The following is an 18,547-nucleotide window of genomic DNA, read 5'->3' as shown; positions in this document are numbered from 1 at the left end:
GTTGGTATACTTAGATGGGCTCCCGGGGGCCCCGGGTCTGATTCAGATCGATATCAGAACAAATTTGGACTTGTGCATTTTCTGAAAACAAATTCCTTCTTCTGGTGTCTTCTCGCATGTGGAGGGATTGACTGCAGGTGCAGGCTCGCAAATACGAGCCATAGGTCGTATAAGTGGTTTTGGCCTAGCCTAGCTTGGATTATAGGTGCGATCATGTGTCCGCAGAAGTGGACTCGTTGATGTGGAAGTCCCCCTCGCAGAAGCAGAACTGGGGAAGCAACCTTGGGCTTGATCGCAGGTGCGATCCTTTTTCCCGCAGAAGTGGTCTCGCAGGCACGAGCCCTCATACGCATGAAGCGGATCCTTTGGACTTAAGTGGATACCGCACCTACAATGGTGTTTCCGCAGGTGCGGCAGTAAGGTCACAGGTGGGACATAACTGGGCAGAAAAGATGGATTTTTGTGGGTTTGATTCATAATCGATTTTTGTACTTAGAGAGCTCGGTGGGAAGCGAGTTTTCGAAGGTTTTTCAGATAGATAATTGAGGTAAGGAATCCTAACTTGGTTTTGGTTGATTTACATGAATCTATTATTAATTTCATCATTTAATTAGTGATTTGAGTTGGAAAATTGATAGAAACGTCTTAGGCTAAGATTTGATGAATTAAACGGTGATTTGAGGTCGGATTTGAGTAATTCTTGTATGGTTGGACTCGATTTTGAATGGGTGTTCGAATTTTATAATTTTGGTCGGGTTCCAAGACGTGGGCTTTGGTCAACTTTTGGAGCGATTTTTTAATTCTTTGCTAAAATCATAATTTTATTATTTAGATTAGTTTCCTATAGTTATATTTATAGTATGTAATTGTTTTTGGCTAGATTTGAGCCGTTCGAAGTCAGAAAATCGAGGGAAAGACTTTCTTGTTGATTGATTGAGCATGGTTGAGGTAAGGGACTTGTCTAAGCTCGTGTGGGGAAAATGTCCCTTAGGATTTGGTATTGTTATGGTAATTTGAAATATGTGAAGGCCGTGTACGCGAGGTGACGAGTACGTACTCGGGTTAGATGTTGAAAATCTGATTTTTGCTAAGTAGTTTCCTTTTATTTCCTTAATTGAGTTACTCTAGCATGTGTAGTCATCGTGTTTATCCTAATGTTTAGTCATCATTTAAGCGATACTTTATTTTCCTTTATATCTTCTTGTTCCAAAACTAATGTGCTCTGTAAAATTCGGAAAATTAAGCCTCTTCTTCTTCTTTTTTTCCGTAAACTTAAACTAACAAAGAATAAAGAAATAAAAGTTTCTTAAACTGATTAGCATGTTCATCCATTTATTCTATATGTGTGATGACCCAATATGTCATTTATAGTTTAACCCTCAATTCTGTATTTTGAAACCTCTATTTTCTCTGTTTAGCCTTCCTCGATTTGCATGTGCAGTCCGTGTCTTGTTTCGGAAGGTTTTTATGAGAAATATTTATAAAAATATGAAATTATGCTTTAAAACTCATTTGAATTGACTTCGGTCAACGTTTTAAGCAAACAAACCCGGATTAATATTTTGATGGTTCTGGTGGATCCGTATCAAGATTTGAGACTTGGACATATGCTCGTAATAGAATTCAGAAGTCCCTAACTTAAATTATTGCCATTTATTGAAAACTAGAAGCTTAAAGGCTTAAAGAAATTCCAAGTTTGGCCGTATTTTGACTTTATTGCTACCGGGTTCGGATCTTGGTTTTGGAACTTCGTATGAGTTCATTACATTAATTATGACTTGTCTACAAAATTTAGTGTAAAATAGAGTTGATTTGACATGATTTGGACGTCCAGTAGTAGAATTAAAAGTTCTTCGGAGTGGTTTCGGCTGAGTTTCAGATAGGCTTCGGAGTGGTTTTCAACTTAGGAAAAATAGATGGTGCATCTGTTTCTAGTACAGGCCTGAGATCTTGCAATTGCGAGGTCTGAGTTCGCATTTGCGAACCCAGTGTTTGCATTTGCGAAGTGTGCTGGCAATGAGCTTGTTCGCATTTGCAATCACTTTGGTCACAATTACGAAGGTCCAATATTTGGAAATGCGAACTATTCTTCGCAATTATGATGATAGCAGAGATGGGAAGGTCTTTGCATTTGCGAGTGATTCTTTGCATTTGCGAGGTTCGCAATTGCGAACCCCAGGTCGCAAATGCATCATGTGCAACTGGACAAATAGCTGAGGGATGGGATTTTTGAGTTCATTCTCATATTTTTAAACCCTAGACTCAGTATGAGACGACTTGGAGAGGGGATTTTCACCTACAAACCTTGCGTAAGTGATCCTAATCATATTTCATCAACTTATCTTAGATTTTAACATCAAAATCATGTGAATCAAAGTAAAAAGTTATGAAACTTTGTCAAGTTCTTGAAAAATGAGAAATTGAGGTTTGAGAGTCGATTTGAGTTAGATTTTAAAAACTAATCACATATACGAACTCGTAGGGTCATGTGTAGACAAAATCTACCATTGGACCTGAGATTTGACCGGGCGAATCCTAGGTTGACTTTTGTTTACTATTTGGGAAAAAGTATAAAAATCTTAACTTTATCTATTGCAATTGAATTCCCTAGCATTGTTTGATGTTATTGAGTCGATTTTGGTTAGATTTGAGTCATGTGGAGGCAAACATTAAGAGAAAAGCTATTTTCGAGTTGTGAATTGGCCTATTTGAGGTAAGTGTCTTGCCTAACTTCGTGTGGGGGAACTACCACTTAGGATAGGTATTGTTGATTCAATTGTGCTAAGTGAAATCCCTGTACGCAAGGTGACGAGTGGATACACGAGTTGTACGTAGTATTTGACCGGTTAGGCTACTTAGACTATTTTCATGCTTAATTGAAATGTAATATTATGTTCTAGATTCTTATAGTTAAATTGTCCTTAATTGTGATGGACTATCCTTAAATTCTTTAGTTGAATTGTTTAGTAATTGTCTTACACTCTACTTGCTAAATTGCTCCCTTGCTTTAGTTGAACTTGTTGCCCCTTTATTGTCCTATGTTATCTCTTTGTTGTTAATTACCATTGTTGAATTAAATGTTCATATTGCCTTTATTGGTTAACTCCCGTTATTTGATGCTCATTATTGCATATTGTTTCCTTTATTGTAAGTTAGCCTTATCCAATATGGTTGTTACCCGTTATTTTTTCCATTGTTGAGTTAATTGATGTTGAGGTTGTGGAAGTTATTAATACCATGAGGCGATGTTGGTTATTATTGAAACATCTATCCTATTGAGCATTTTTCATTCATTATTGTTGTTGATATTCTCGTATACATTGTGTTGGAGCCATGGGCTATTATTGTGGAAATATTGATGTATTATTATTGGTAAGTTGGGATATGGAGGCGCTTGTGGTGCGATGTTATTATTGTGATATGATGTTGATGTGCATGCGGCGATATAAGGCTTGGGTCGATGTGCTTGCGGCGGTATAAGGTGGGACTTATGTGTGTGTTGCTTTTAGGGGGACTACGTGAAGCTACGCGACATTATAAGGTGGTCTAAACTACGTGTAGTTATTTCGTAAAAACTATTTTCAAAACCTATTTTCAACTGTAAAGCACACACGACAGCATAAAGAAGGATTACGATTGAAATTTAGAAATGGGAATACAAGGCGGTACCTCGGTTGTTATTCTTGATTATATGAGGCGGTACCTCGGTTTTGATTTCATTATACATGTTACGACCCAAAATCGAACTAGTCGTGATGGCACCTCACTTAACTCGTTAGGTAAGCTAACTAACAATAAACCAGTTCAAATGATATTTATTAAGAGAAAAAATGATAATACAGTTGAACTATTATATAAAGAATTTTCCAAGGGCTGGTAGTACAAATCATGAGAGTCTAAGATTTGGATTTCTTTACAAAACTGAATTGAAATAATTTCAGCATCTGTTTTAAATGTAAATGAATAGAACTAGAATCTAATGCTACCAAGGACAAGTGATAGCCATAACTGGAACGTAGATACATATTCAAATCCAGGTCCCTTCGTACGTAGCAACATCAGAATCTAATAACTGCACGCAAGGTGCAGAAGTAGAGTATGAGTACAACCGACCTCATGTACTCAATAAGTAAAAAACCTAACCTTAAGTTGAAAGTAGTGACGATCTGGGGCAAGGGTCAGAGTATGACTTCAATAACCAGCAACAGTTCATAACAATCATAATAACAATAGTTCCAGAAAATAACCTAGAGGTATGATGCTCAACTCGCTCATAGCTACGAGAAAGAGGCATGTTTTTCAAATAAAATAGTAAAACCCAAATCTTTTACCGAAAGCATCAAAATATGAGTAAGTTTGTTAACCCGTGATTTCCTTTCCAAAACCTTTCAACAAGTAAATGTTTCAGTATCAAATAGCGTGAGAAAAGTACATCTTTATGCCTACATGTCAATGTGTATGAGAAGTCATGAATGACGTGATACTGTACAACATGAGGAAAATGCATCTCTATGCTAGTATGTCGAGTGTGCATATCGAATGCAATACAACATAGTGAATAACCATATGCATACTCTCAGAGTATCAATCTGCTCAGTCTTCCCAGTCACTCGGTTCTCCCAATAACTCAGTCCTCACAGTCACTCCATCCTCCCAATCGCTCGGCACTCAATAGGTACCTGCGCGCATTGTGGATGTGCAGATTTTGGAGGGGCAATTCCAGCCCAAGTGCTATAATAAGCCAATCATGGCATGAATCAAATAAACATGTTGTGGCGTGCAGCCCGATCCCATAAATATCCTCACAATCAAGCCCTCGACCTCACTCAGTCATCAATCTCTCCAGTCTCTCGGGCTCACAAGAATCAGGATAATCAACCCCAAACAATGATGACATGATGTATAAATAAAGGACAACAGATACTGAGATATGATATGCAAATAATAGTTGTGACTGAGTATAAATTTCGAATTAAGCGATTAATTCAACATGTAACACGACTTTTGCGGGTTCGAAAAGTGCGAGCATGTGGCTTAAGTATGATTTCTAACATGGATCACAGCTCAATTAATCTAGAGCGTAGAGATTTAAGGGTTACAGATAAGATTAGGTAACTATGCAGTACCATAGAAATAAATGAATCATATTTCATACGGTGCACGCCCACACGGCCGTCACCTAGCATGTGTGTCACCTTAACACCAAACATATATCACGTATTTTTAGGGGTTCATACCCTCAGCACCAAGTTTAGAAGTGTTACTTACCTCGAACAAGCCAAATCCAATACCGAGCAAGCCAAACGATGCTCCAAAAATGCCATCTCGCGCATACTGATCTCCGAACGGTTCGAAACTAGCCAAAAATAACTCAAATACATCAATAATGCCTAAGGAAATAATTCCAAATGACAAAGGTCGAATCTTTAATCAAAATCCCAAAGTCAACCAAAAAGTCAAATCCGGGCTCGCGCCTCGGAACCCGATTAAACTTACAAAATCTAACAATCCATTCGATTGCAAGTCCAACCATACTAGCTTTACTCAAATCTGACTCCGAATCGATGTTCAAAACTAAATAATTCACTCTATGAAACTTTAGACAAAATCCCCCAATTTCTCTCTTCAAATAAAATCGAAACCGAGTAGAGAACACTTACTCCAATCCATGTGATAAAAATCGCCTCAAACATCGCTAAATCCCGAGGTGCCCAAATCAAAATATGGATAAATGGCTCAAAGGTCCAAAATTGGACATTAAATCCACTACCCAGGCTTCCTTCTTCGTGATCGCGGACATCCCTTCGCGATCACGGACATCCCTTCGCGAGCGCGATGAACAAATTCCTCAACAGCTATTTCCAAACTATTCCCATACAACCTCTAGTATAATGGTCATAATATTTTCTAGAAAAATCTAAATGATAAATAGTTTGACTATATGAAAACTAGGCAACAAGGGCTACAATTTTTATTTTTGGATCATATCCAAATTCCCTATATATTGTAAGATATAGGCTTCCAAAGTCAGCCATGTGCAGCAGAAAGTTCTGCTCTACGCGATCGCAAAAAGGCTTTCGCGATCGCGATTCACAAGGCCCCAAACTGCAGTTTGCTCTTCGCTAACGCAGCCAAATGTTCGCGATCGCGATGCACACCTCTGTAGCCAAAAATCAGTAACTAAAAATGGTCCGAAACCACCCCGAAACTCACCCGAGCCCTCGAGGCTCCATGCCAAATATCCACACAAGTCTAGAAATATCATACGAACTTGCTCGCGTGATCAAATCACTAAAATAACACCCAAAACCATGAATCGGACTTCAACACGCATGAATTTGAAGGGAGTACTCAAGAACTTCTAGAATTACAACCAAGAGTCCGAATGTTATCAAACTAACTCCGAACGACCCCGAATTTTGCAAGAAAGTTCCAAATTATAACACAGACCTGCTCGATGTTTCAAATCTCACTTAACAATAACAAAATCATAAATCTCACATCAAATCGACTTAATGAAGTTAATGAACTTTCAAAATTTAAAACTAACGACAAACAAGCCTAAACACCTCGGATTGATCTCAAATCTGGCACACAAGTTATAAATGATGTAACAGACCTACTATTACTTACGAAAGTGAAATACGACCTCGATATCAATAAAGTCAAACCTCGATCAAAACTATGAACATTTCCAAACTTTCAAATTTCCAACTTTCGCCAATTAATGTCGAAACCTTCTAAAATTATCCAAATGCAAATCTTGGCATACACACGAGTCCCAAAATCGCTATCCGGACCTAACAAAATCATCAAAACTCCAATCCAAGGTCGAATACTAAAAAGTCAAACTTGGTCAACTCTTAACTTAAAGCTTCAACTATGAAATTCATTCTTCCAAACTAGTTCTAACACCTCAAAACCAATGCCGACGATTCACACATGTCATAATATATCATATGAAGCTACTCAAGACTTCAAATAGCTGAACGGAATACAAATACTCAAAACGACCGGTCAGGTCATTATAACACACGAGGCAGTACCCCGATGTGATTCTTGTTGTTATTTCACGTTACTAAGTGTTTTGGTGGAGAATTATATCTGTTGTTTCACTCTTAGTGTTATATAGAACTGTGGTTCGTACATGGTCATTGTAGTTTTCTAGTTTTTTCTTTTATCCTATCATTATGTACCGTATTAGTTGTTTTCTTACTTTTTATTTTATATCCGTATTTCATCTTATACTATCTATTTCATATCCTAGTAGGTGTCTTGACCTGGCCTCGTCACTACTCTGCTGAGGTTTAGGCTTGATACTTACTGGGTATCGATGTGGTGTACTCATACTATGCTTCTGCATATCTGATTGAGTACATTTTCCGAGATTTTAAATATGCTTCAGGCATTTTAAATCCTTCAGGGATTTTCATGTAAATTTCATTATCAAGTGACCCGTATAGATAAGCTGTAACCATATCCATTAGATGTATTTCAAGCCTTTCACGTAAGGCTAAACTGATGAGATATTGAAATGTTATGGCATCCATAACGGCTGAATATGTTTCTTCATAATCGACTCCAGGTCGTTGTGAGAATCCTTGTGCAACAAGGCGAGCCTTCTATCTTTCAACTTTATTTTTACCATTCCTTTTTTGCACAAAAACCCATTTATGACCAACTGACTTTATACCAGCAGGTGTTTGGACTACTGGTCCAAAGACCTCTCTTTTAGCAAATGACTTCAATTCTAATTGAATTGACTCTTTCCATTTTGGCCACTCAGATATTTGTTGACATTCTTCGACAGATCGGGGTTCAAGATTCTCACTATCTTGCATAATGTTAAGTGTAATATTATATGCAAAAATATTATCCACCACTATTTCAGATCGATTTAAATTAATTCTATCACCAGTAGAACTTATTAAAAGTTCCGCACTCACTTGAGTCTCCGGTTCATTGATTTCTTCAGGAATCTCAGAACTAATCAGATCTTGGGTCTCTTCAAGAGATCCCTTCATAATATCATTTCGATCATTTGTCGACTTTATTTTTCTAGGATTTCGATCCTTAGAACCCAAAGGCCAACCACGCTCCAGACGTGCTTTAGGTTCACTAGCTCTCATGCTAGTAGATGGTCCTGCTAGGACATCAATTCGGATAGGCACATTCTCTGCAGGGATATATGACTTAGTTATCCTTTTCAAATCAATAAATGCATCTAGAATTTGATTTGCTATATTCTATAAATGGATGATCTTCTGGACCTCCTGATTACATATAGGGGTACGTGGATCAAAGTGAGATAATGATGAAACTTTTCACACATTTTCTCTTTTGATTTCCTTTTTCTCTTCCTTAATTGCGGAAAATTTGTTTCATCAAATCGACAATCTGCAAATCGAGCAGTAAATAAATCTCCCGTCAATGGTTCAAGATAGCGAATAATAAAGGGTAATTCAAACCCAAAATATATTTCTAACCTTCTCTGCGGGCCCATCTTACTGCGCTGTGGTGGTGCTACTGACACATATACAACGCATCCAAAAATTCGTAGATGGGCAATATTTGGTTCATGACCAAACACTAATTGTGACGGAGAATATTTATTATAATGTGTCAGTTTGAGACGGATAAGTGATGCTGCGTGCAAGATAGCATGGCCCCAAGCATTAGTGGGCAATTTTGTTTTCATAAGTAGTGGTCTTGCTATCAACTGCAGGTGTTTAATAAATGACTCTGCAAAGCCATTTTGAGTATGAACATAAGCTACAGGATGTTCAACTTTTATCCCAACTAATAGACAGTAATCATCAAAAGTTTGAGATGAGAATTCTCCAGCATTATCAAGGTGAATAGCCTTTATAGGATAATCTGGAAATTGTGCCCTTAATCGAATTATTTGGGCTAAAAACTTTGCAAATGCCTGGTTGCGAGATGATAGTAGGCACACATGAGACCATCTTGAAGATGCATCTATTAGGACCATAAGATAACTGAATAACCCACTTGGTGGGTAAATAGGTCCACATATATCCCAATGTATACGCTCTAAAAAGGCATGGGACTCAATGCCAACCTTTATTGGTGATGGTCTAGTGATGATTTTGCCTTGATAACAATAATCACAAGAAATTTCATCATTTGTAAGAAACTTCAGGTTCTTTAATGGATGCCCACTCGAATATTTAGTAATTCGTCTCATCATTATTGATCTAGGATGGCCCAAACGGCCATGCCAAATCACAAAAGTATTTGAATTAGTAAACGTCTGATTTACGATAGAGTGTGCTTCAACTATACTAATCTTTGAATAGTATAAGCCAGAAGATAATGTTGGTAACTTTTCTACAATGCACTTCTGGCCAGAAACATTCTTTGTAATACAAAGATATTCCATATTCATTTCATCTATCGTCTCAACATGATATCCATTTCGGCGGATATCCATAAAACTCAACAAGTTTCTTCGCGACTTGGAGGAGAATAATACATTATCTATAATAAGTTTTGTTCCCTTAGACAGAAATACAATAGCTCTTCCTGAGTCTTCAATCAAACTTATATTACCAGAAATTGTTGAAACATTTGCTTTTTCCTTATGCAAATAAGAAAAGTATTTCTGATCTTTGAATATGGCATGAGTTGTTCCACTATCAATTACACAAATATCTTCATGATTGGTCTTTGATCAAAACATAATTTGAGGATTATCTATATTTTTCAAAATGACATAAACAAAATAAATATGATAGTAAACATTATTATCAAAGCATAACTTTTATTTATGTACAACAATTACATAACCATACTATCTACTACAAACAACAAAAATTAAAATATTTACATTTCTACATATTCACTACCGATCGCATCACTTGTTTCTCCTTCCGGGAGTGTAAAGTAATCAGGTACATCCAAATGCATGAAGTCTAAATTATCTTTAGAAATAAAATCTGCTTCAGCATTTTTCTCAATCTTCTTTAGGGAGGCTTGATACAGCTCAACTAGGTGCTTTGGCGTACGATATGTACGTGACCAGTACCATTTTCCTCCACATCTATAGCATGCATTTTCTGTGTTTTTTGCTTGCACCGCTTCATGCTTTTGTTCCTTCCTTTTTCACTGCTGGTGGTGAGGATGGTTCTTTGGTGCTTTATTGTTACCATGATTAGTGTTTCTTCCCTAACCACGGCCATGACCACGAATGGGGCCATGTCCTCTTCCACGCTTAGCTTGGTGGAAGTTCGTATCATTCACTTCAGGGAATGGACAAGGACCAATAGGTCAGCTTTCATGATTTTTCATTAATAGCCCATTATGTTGCTCGGCTACAAGAAGATGTGAGATAAGTTCAAAATACTTTTTGAATCCCATCTCTCGATATTGCTGCTGCAGGAGCATGTTCGAGGCATGAAAAGTGGTAAAAGTTTTCTCCAACATATCATGATCACTAATATTATTATCACATAATTTTAATTGGGAAATAATTCTGAACATAGCAGAATTATAATCACTAATAGATTTAAAATCTTGTAGCCTTAAATGAGTCCAATCATATTGTACTTGTGGAAGAACGACCATCTTCAGGTGGTCATATCTATCTTTCAAATTATCCCACAGTATGACTGGATCTTTAACAGTAAGATATTCTATTTTCAGGTCCTCATCAAGGTGATGGCGTAGAAATATCATTGCTTTGGCACGGTCTTGGTTTGATGCCTGATTTTTGTCCTTGATGATATATGCTAGACCCATCGCATCAAGATGAATTTCAGCATCAAGCACCCAAGACATGTAGCTTTTGCCCGATATATCCAGGGCTACAAATTCAAGTTTAGAAAGATTTGACATTATTTAGAAAAAGAAAGTTCGTACCTGTGATACTTTCAAAGTATTTGCTCGAGATGGCAGAGTCTCGTGCTGATAACGTGTTATAAAATAAAAACTGTAAAGTGAATAAACCGAAGACAAGTATAGAGAGAGATTGATATATTATTCAAACTTCAAACTTATGTGCATAATGAACTGAAAACTCCTCTATTTATAGAAGAAAGGAAGTAGCTGCAAGGCTTTTCAGGAAGCAGCTGCAAGGCTTTTCTTTAGCTGCTTGTAAGCTGTCTGCATGAGCTGCTTGCAACCTGCCTGTTTAATAAGAAACTGCTCCAAATCATTTCATTGAGCTGCTTGCAACATGCCTGCATCAGCTGCTTGTAGATAAACTTCAACAAAGTACTAAAATGGATAATCTTCTTCAGGAAGATTATCTATAACGGAGTAATAAATAGACATCCACAATATAATTATTTTCATAACAGACAACACATTAATACATAATAGTAACTTGTAGTAGAGTCCACTCTCACTACTGGAAATTGGGCCTATAGCAACGGACGCAAATCCGTTGTGATATACACTAAAACCGTTGCAATAGAGCTATTGGGATGGTTTGGGGACCGTTCCACCAGATCGCGTGCCAATAGATCTGTTGCAACGGTTCTCGCAATGGTTTGCGTAACTGTTGCTATATCACTATCTATTACAACGGGTTTTTCTTCCTTCCATTACAACAAAATTTTTAGTAATTGGAACGGTTAATAACCGTTGATACATTAACCGTTGCTGTATCATTTATGCAACGGTTATTAAAGCTATTACAACGGTTTTGAGTAACTATTGCAACAGTTTTATCGAGACTAAAATTAGTATTGAACTTATAGCGACGGTTCAAAGCACCTATAGCAACACCCCAAATAGGTTACCCTTGGTTGTAAATAAATATTTACACATAATAAAATATAATACACTAAAATTTATATATATCACGAAATGAAACAATTCATAAACAAAAGCACAATCCAAATTATCCAACTAATAATATCAATAAAAGCAAAATATCAAACTGTTTACAATTCAAGAGTTCGCATAAGTTTCAAAATGATCGAAAACAAAAGATCCTAAAAGATCTAAAATTCGGCAACAGTCCAAAATTGAGCAAGGTCTTCACTGCTTCGTCTACAAAAATTGCTCATTTACTCCACCTACAAAAAATGCTCATTTACTCCACCTACAAAAAATGATAAATAAGAGTATGAGATAATATTCAAGTTATGTTCATCATTTTAGCAATGTTAAATAAACACAATATTTTTTTGCTTCAAATAGACTAATGATAAAAGCATAAGCATATAAATGGATTTGGCTGCCATCGAGTACTGGAGTACATTAACTTTCACCAATTTCACTAAGAAGGTCCATATACTTAACAACCACTAGATTTTCCATCTAAAATTTAAGAAATCTTTTCCTTAACCAGATCGTGTTCTCTTTTTCTTTTTCATTTTTTTCAATAGAAGAACTGGTTTAGTCAAAGGTATATCTAACTATAGAAACACCTTATCCATTAGCCAATATTCCAATCATTTACGACCTTTTCAGATTCTTCGAATTTAATTAACTTTCAAGCATCATCACAGTAACAGATGGGAAGCAAGAATCGAACAAGTATTTGGAAGCAAATATAAGCATTTAGGTACTTACAATAAGTACTTAATTTCACTACATTTAATTTCTTTCAACGACATATCAAATCAAGATCATTGACAGAGAAAGAAGAAACTAAAACTTGGTAGTCATCTATGAATAGATGAGTAGTAGTTTATTCACAGAATTAAATATTAAAAAGTTTAATTGTAAGAATGAAATATCCTTATTTAGCAAAGAAATTAAATAGAGTAACTCGCTTTTCATTGTCCCAAATGAGTATTGTGGAGCACAAAACGAGGTCAATCAATATGTCAACTAAAATGAAGAATCTTTAAGAGCCCAAGAACAGATAGACCCCCAAGATCAATAAAATCTTAAAGTAACAAGTCTGACACTAAAACAACTCACTCAATTTAGACATTTTCCTTTCCAAATATCCCAATTATTTCCATTGTTATTGAAGAAGGGGGTAAACAGAGTATCCAAAATATGCTTAGAGGACAAATGATAAAGTGGAACAAAGAGTCTCTTCAAAAGGCCTCAGTGGAAAAGATCCAAAGATTGAACCTTTACATCAAAAAGTTTAGTCTCTGACCCCCAACTCTTATCCATAACTTATTTTAATCAATACTTAAACATGGTTTTCAATATTTAGTACTAGACAGATATGTTGCTCAGATCCTTTAATAATGTCATTGGGTGCGTGTTAGGATCCTCTAAAAGTAATGCATTTGAAGGATTCGACACGGATGCAGTGGTATTTTTTGGACGAGACCAGCAACATAGCTCAAAAATATTACTAACACACAATTTTCAGACCATATCCTAGACCCTGAATGGTTACTATATGTAACAACCTACTTTCATACCCAACCAAACGCTGTAAAATTATCCAGAAAATAATTTTCCGTGATATAGTAACATTTTCCTCCATAGAGACGCAAACCCACCCCTACATCTTCAAAATACATATCTCCCTCCTTTACCACAGACAAACTGAAGCATCACCAATTAAAGACAAATGTGATAAATCGCCAATAAATCCAATTAAAGAGAAGCTCTAAGTTCCTCCTATATGAGAATACCAGCTAAGCCCAGTACATCACATATTTTCATTAAACGTTCAAATAACAATCTATGTGCAACAATGAGGACTTAAAGAACTCAAAATGTGCCTTAAAAGCAAAATTAGTAATGAGGCATACACGAAACAATTCCTCAAAATTGCATCACTGTTCCTACTTCCCTTTCTATCAATTCAACTATATCAATTCCCCTGGCTTTGGTATACTGATCCTATTCAAAAATTCAACTATTAAGAGCCCAAATCTTTGTACTTGCTCTTCGCCAATTACATTCCCAGGAGTCTCATTCTCTATGGTTAGATTTTCATCTATTGCTTCATTACCATAAGAAAATTATGAATTAGGTTCACTCTCAAAGAAAATTATAGGTTTTGATAATGTCAAGTTTAACCTCTAAATTATCCTTACCAATAATATCTCATATAATTAACTTGTACTTCTAATGTTAAATTCAATATTTCAACGGTTATAATTAACTTATCTATTGCAACGGTTATACAACCGTTGCTATACAATCCGTTGCAATAGGCCTATTTTCTGGTAGTGAGGGCACCACACACACTTGTTGATGCCAAAAGCTACTAAATTGACTAGCACAACAAATCCAGCAATCATCGATAAGTGTCTCAAGTACAAGATTTACCACAAGTAGTGTACTGTGGGAGCAGTCTCCTCTTTAGCCCTGAGAGAACATGATCAACATCTGATGTAGAAACGTGTTTCTTTGCGATCCAAGGCATATTCATTAAAATATTTCACCATCATAAACATTATAATCAAATAATCACCATCGTAATATGAAAAATCCACACTTAAATATCATATAATGAAACAAATGCATGTATTTTAATACATGGATTCATATGAAATATGTGCAAAAAGTCACCTATATACGTATTTACATATTAACAAAATATATAATGTAGAAGTATAACGTAGAAATATATAGAGGTGAATACTAATGTGTGGCTACCACGATGAGAATAGTAATAACACAACTAAGCTTAAGCAACGTCATGTCAAGACTTTTAAGGAATTTTATGTGCGAGTATCTCATTGCTCTTCGAGGGTCATAATTTATAGGCCTCTCGGTAAGTAAAACTACCTCTCAAGCATGTACTATAGCTGCTTAATTTTGTTTGTTGTTTTTAATTATTTCTGAACTTGTTTTAAGTTCAAGTCGTGCTTTACCCCCTGTTCGTTTTTACTGTCTACAATGGATTTTGCACACCCCTTAAAAAATAATAACTGAACTATATATTTTATCATAATACTCTTAATAATGATATCATTTTAAAAAGTCCTAGAAAATGATTTGAGAAACGAGTAACTAATGATAAGGGTAAAACGGAATATTTTTTGTCTTTCTCTAAATTTGCTAAAGTAGACAAGTGAAAATACATTTTTAGTATAGTGGACAAACAAAAGTAAATGAAGGGAAAATAATTCCCTTCATTTATATGGTTATATATAATTTACCAATTATATACAAATTAGTTTTATTTGAGTATCTATGTATATTAGGAATTGAATAAGAAATATCAGTTATTTTCCCATCCCTTTATACCTGTCCTCCGTCTCCCTCTCTCTCTCCTTCTCTCTCTCTCTTTTCATCTCTCTACTCTACTTCTCTATTTTTTCCCCAATTTTTCTTCATTTGATATTCTCTGTTTTTTATGTTTTCTTGTTGTATAGAGTTTTAATGGAATTCATCAATGGATTTCAATCATTTTAGCTTAGCAATTTTCTTTCATATTGCACAGTTAATGTTCAAATTGAAATTGTCAATCAATAAATTTTGAAGGTGTTTGACTCTCCAGCATTGACAACCATTAAAAAACTTTGAAGCTTTAAAATCAAATTTGGATTTTTAAATACCATTATTTGTTTAGATTGGGTGTTGTTGCAAATCCTGTTACCTATACTCTAGAGCAGAAAATGCAGGGACTTCAGATACCGGGGTACTACCAGTCCAGCCGGTTACAGCTGATCAGGCCCAATGGGTCCCCTTATGACTGATGATGAGTAGAAGAGACTAGAGAGATTTGGGAGACTCCAGCCTCCAGCATTCAGTGGGGTTGAGTCTAAGGATGCCCAGGACTTTTTGGACAGGTGCCAGTGGATTCTTCGCACGACAAGTATTCTTGAGACCAGTGGGGTCTCATTCACTACTTTTCAGTTTACTGGGGCTACCTTTAAATGGTGGGAGGGTTATGAGAGGCGCAGGCCAGGTTGTTGCATCACCATTTACATGGCTTGAGTTCTCCGTTCTCTTCTTGGAGAATTTCGTGCCACAATCTCGCAGGGAGGAGCTGCGCATACAGTTTGAGCAGCTACGTCAGGATGGCATATCTGTGACCCAGTATGAGATGAGGTTTTTCGAGTTGGCTCATCACGCGGTTTGGTTGGTTCCCCGCATAGGAAGAGGATTAGGAGGTTCATTGATGGCCTTAGTTGCGGTTTCTTATGACTTGGGAGGGGGTATCTGGTGCTACTTTTAACGAGGTGGTCTATATTGATCGGCAGATAGAGATGGTTCGTAATTAGGAGCGTGAAGAGAGAGAGGCCAAGAGGCCTCGAGGTTCGGGTAGTCCTAGTGGTGTTCATTCTAGGGGACAGTCCTACCACAGCAAGGGCCGTCCTTATAGGCGCGCTCAGATGGCTTGTCCAGTTCACCGTGGTGCATCGTCCAGTCATGGTTCATACAATGCTTGCCAGAGTCAGTCATCTCTCAGTGCCCTTCCAACTCAAAGTTCGTCCTGTGTTCCATCAGTTCAGGGTTCATCTATGCCAGGCCCTTCTAGCAGTTACTTTGGTACTCGGGCCCGATTCAGTCCCTACCACTACCACTTCTGGGGAGTTGTTTCGAGTGCAGGGAGTTTGGGCCTATGTGGAGATAGTGTCCTCGTTGCCCGGGAGGTCCAGTGTAGTAGAGGAGTCAGGCTATGACTTCAGCACCAGTTACTTCATCACCCACCCACCTAGCTCGGGGTGGGGCCCAAGCAGCTAGAGGTTGCCCTAGAGGGGGAGACCGATCATGTGGCGGTCAGGCCCGATTCTATGCAATTCCTGCCATGCCATATGTTGTTGCTTTAGATAAAGTGATCAGATGTATTGTCTCAGTATGCCACGGGGATGCTTGTGTATTATTTGACCCTAGTTCCTCTTATTCGTATGTATTATCATATTTTTCTCATTATGTGGATATGCCCCGTGAGTCCTTAGTCTCATCTGTTCATGTATCCATGCTCGTGGGCGATACTATTGTTGTGGACCGAGTATATCGGCCATGTGTATTGACTATTGGGGGATTGGAGACCAGAGTTGATCTCTTATTGCTTAGTATGGTTGATTTTGACGTGATCTTGGGTATGAATTGGTTGTCTCCATGTCATGTTGTTCTAGATTGTCACGCTAAGACTGTGACGTTGGCGATAAAGCATTTATTAATTATTTAAACAATTTTAATGGTAATTGTGATGACCCAAAAACGTCATCTTTAATTTAAATGTTCATTTATGTGTTCTATGAAGATGTTGAGAGCTTACCTGCTATGAGTTACGTATCACCTGAATAGTTGATGTTAATTGCGTTCCTTTTCTAGTAATATATTGCTTATGATGCCACTATTAGTATTGTTTTCATGTTGTGTTACGTTGATTGGATTATGTATATGTTGTTAGGATTGGTTTCTGGGATTCTCCAGCAGGTGGATAGGCCCAGTTACAAAGGAAACTCTGGCGAAATCTTTTGGAAATTTTGGGAGTTAGTAAAATATTCGGGAAATTGAAATGGGTGAAAAAAGAGATAAGTTATGTTATGTGTTTGGGGGCAGACTATACTTCTTATTTGAGGACTATTAATAATATGGATACCAATTGGATATGATAACAAGTGTACGAGGCATATTATAAGTGATGTGAGATCTAATGAGAGGCCTAAGTCTAAGTCAAGTTGGAAAATTTCATAATAGACTAAAGTTTCAAATGGGTACGCACAAGACCAAATTTTTAACTAGCATATAAACCTATATATAAGGAATTATGTGATGATCTACTTATCAAATGAAAGGTCTTCGAGTCTAGTTTCTAACTCTTCAAACCGTTTGTCATTTGGACACTCCTATAAGAATTTATGACCACATTACCAAAGGCTGGAAAAATGCGATTTTATGACCAATTCTGCAATCGCAGAATAGTTATGCGATCGCGAAACTACTTCTGCGACCGCAAACTGGTCACATAATGGACCAGAACAGCCCAGTTCTGGGCACCGATTATTGCAACCATCGTGCGGCCCACATACCCATTCTGCGGTCCATTATGCGACCGCAGACCCGATTTCGGAGGGTTAATTTTCCTATTTTCATAACCTGACCCCATTTTAATAAATAGGTTATGGGGCTTATTTTGGGGAAATTATCTGATGATTTTAGAGAGAACTGAGAGTGTTTTAGAGAGAGGAAGAATCTCAAGTACTTTGTTCATCAAAAATCTTGTTCAAGCTTTGAAATCCAACAAGGAATTATCACAAGATCTTCACCTAACAGGTAATGTTCTGACCCCTATTCTTCAAATTCGAGTTTGGATAAAGATGGGTGATTGTGAGTGTGATTCTTGCATGTGAGAGTATTAATTATACATTCTTATACCAATAAGGTTATGGGAAGATTGTTGAGTTCAAATGGGTAAAGATTGGATTGAAAACAGTAGAAATTTTCAAACAAATCTTTAATTGAGGATTTTAAAGGCAATCCGATGTCGGAATTCGATAAATTTTGTATGGTTGAACTCGTATCAGAACAGGCATTCGGATTTTGTGAGTTTTTTCGGTATTAGAGATGTGGGTCTCACTGTTAATTTTTAAAATAAATTTCGGATTTTAATCCAAAAAATTTATAATTTCATATAGAATTAGTTCCTACGATTCGTGTTGAGTATGTTGAATTGTTTGTGATTAGATTTGAAGTTTTC

This window comes from Nicotiana tabacum, chromosome 13 (assembly GCF_000715075.1).
Source record: "Nicotiana tabacum cultivar K326 chromosome 13, ASM71507v2, whole genome shotgun sequence".
Lineage (NCBI taxonomy): Eukaryota > Viridiplantae > Streptophyta > Magnoliopsida > Solanales > Solanaceae > Nicotiana > Nicotiana tabacum.
Note: the sequence above shows the minus strand (reverse complement) of the source record.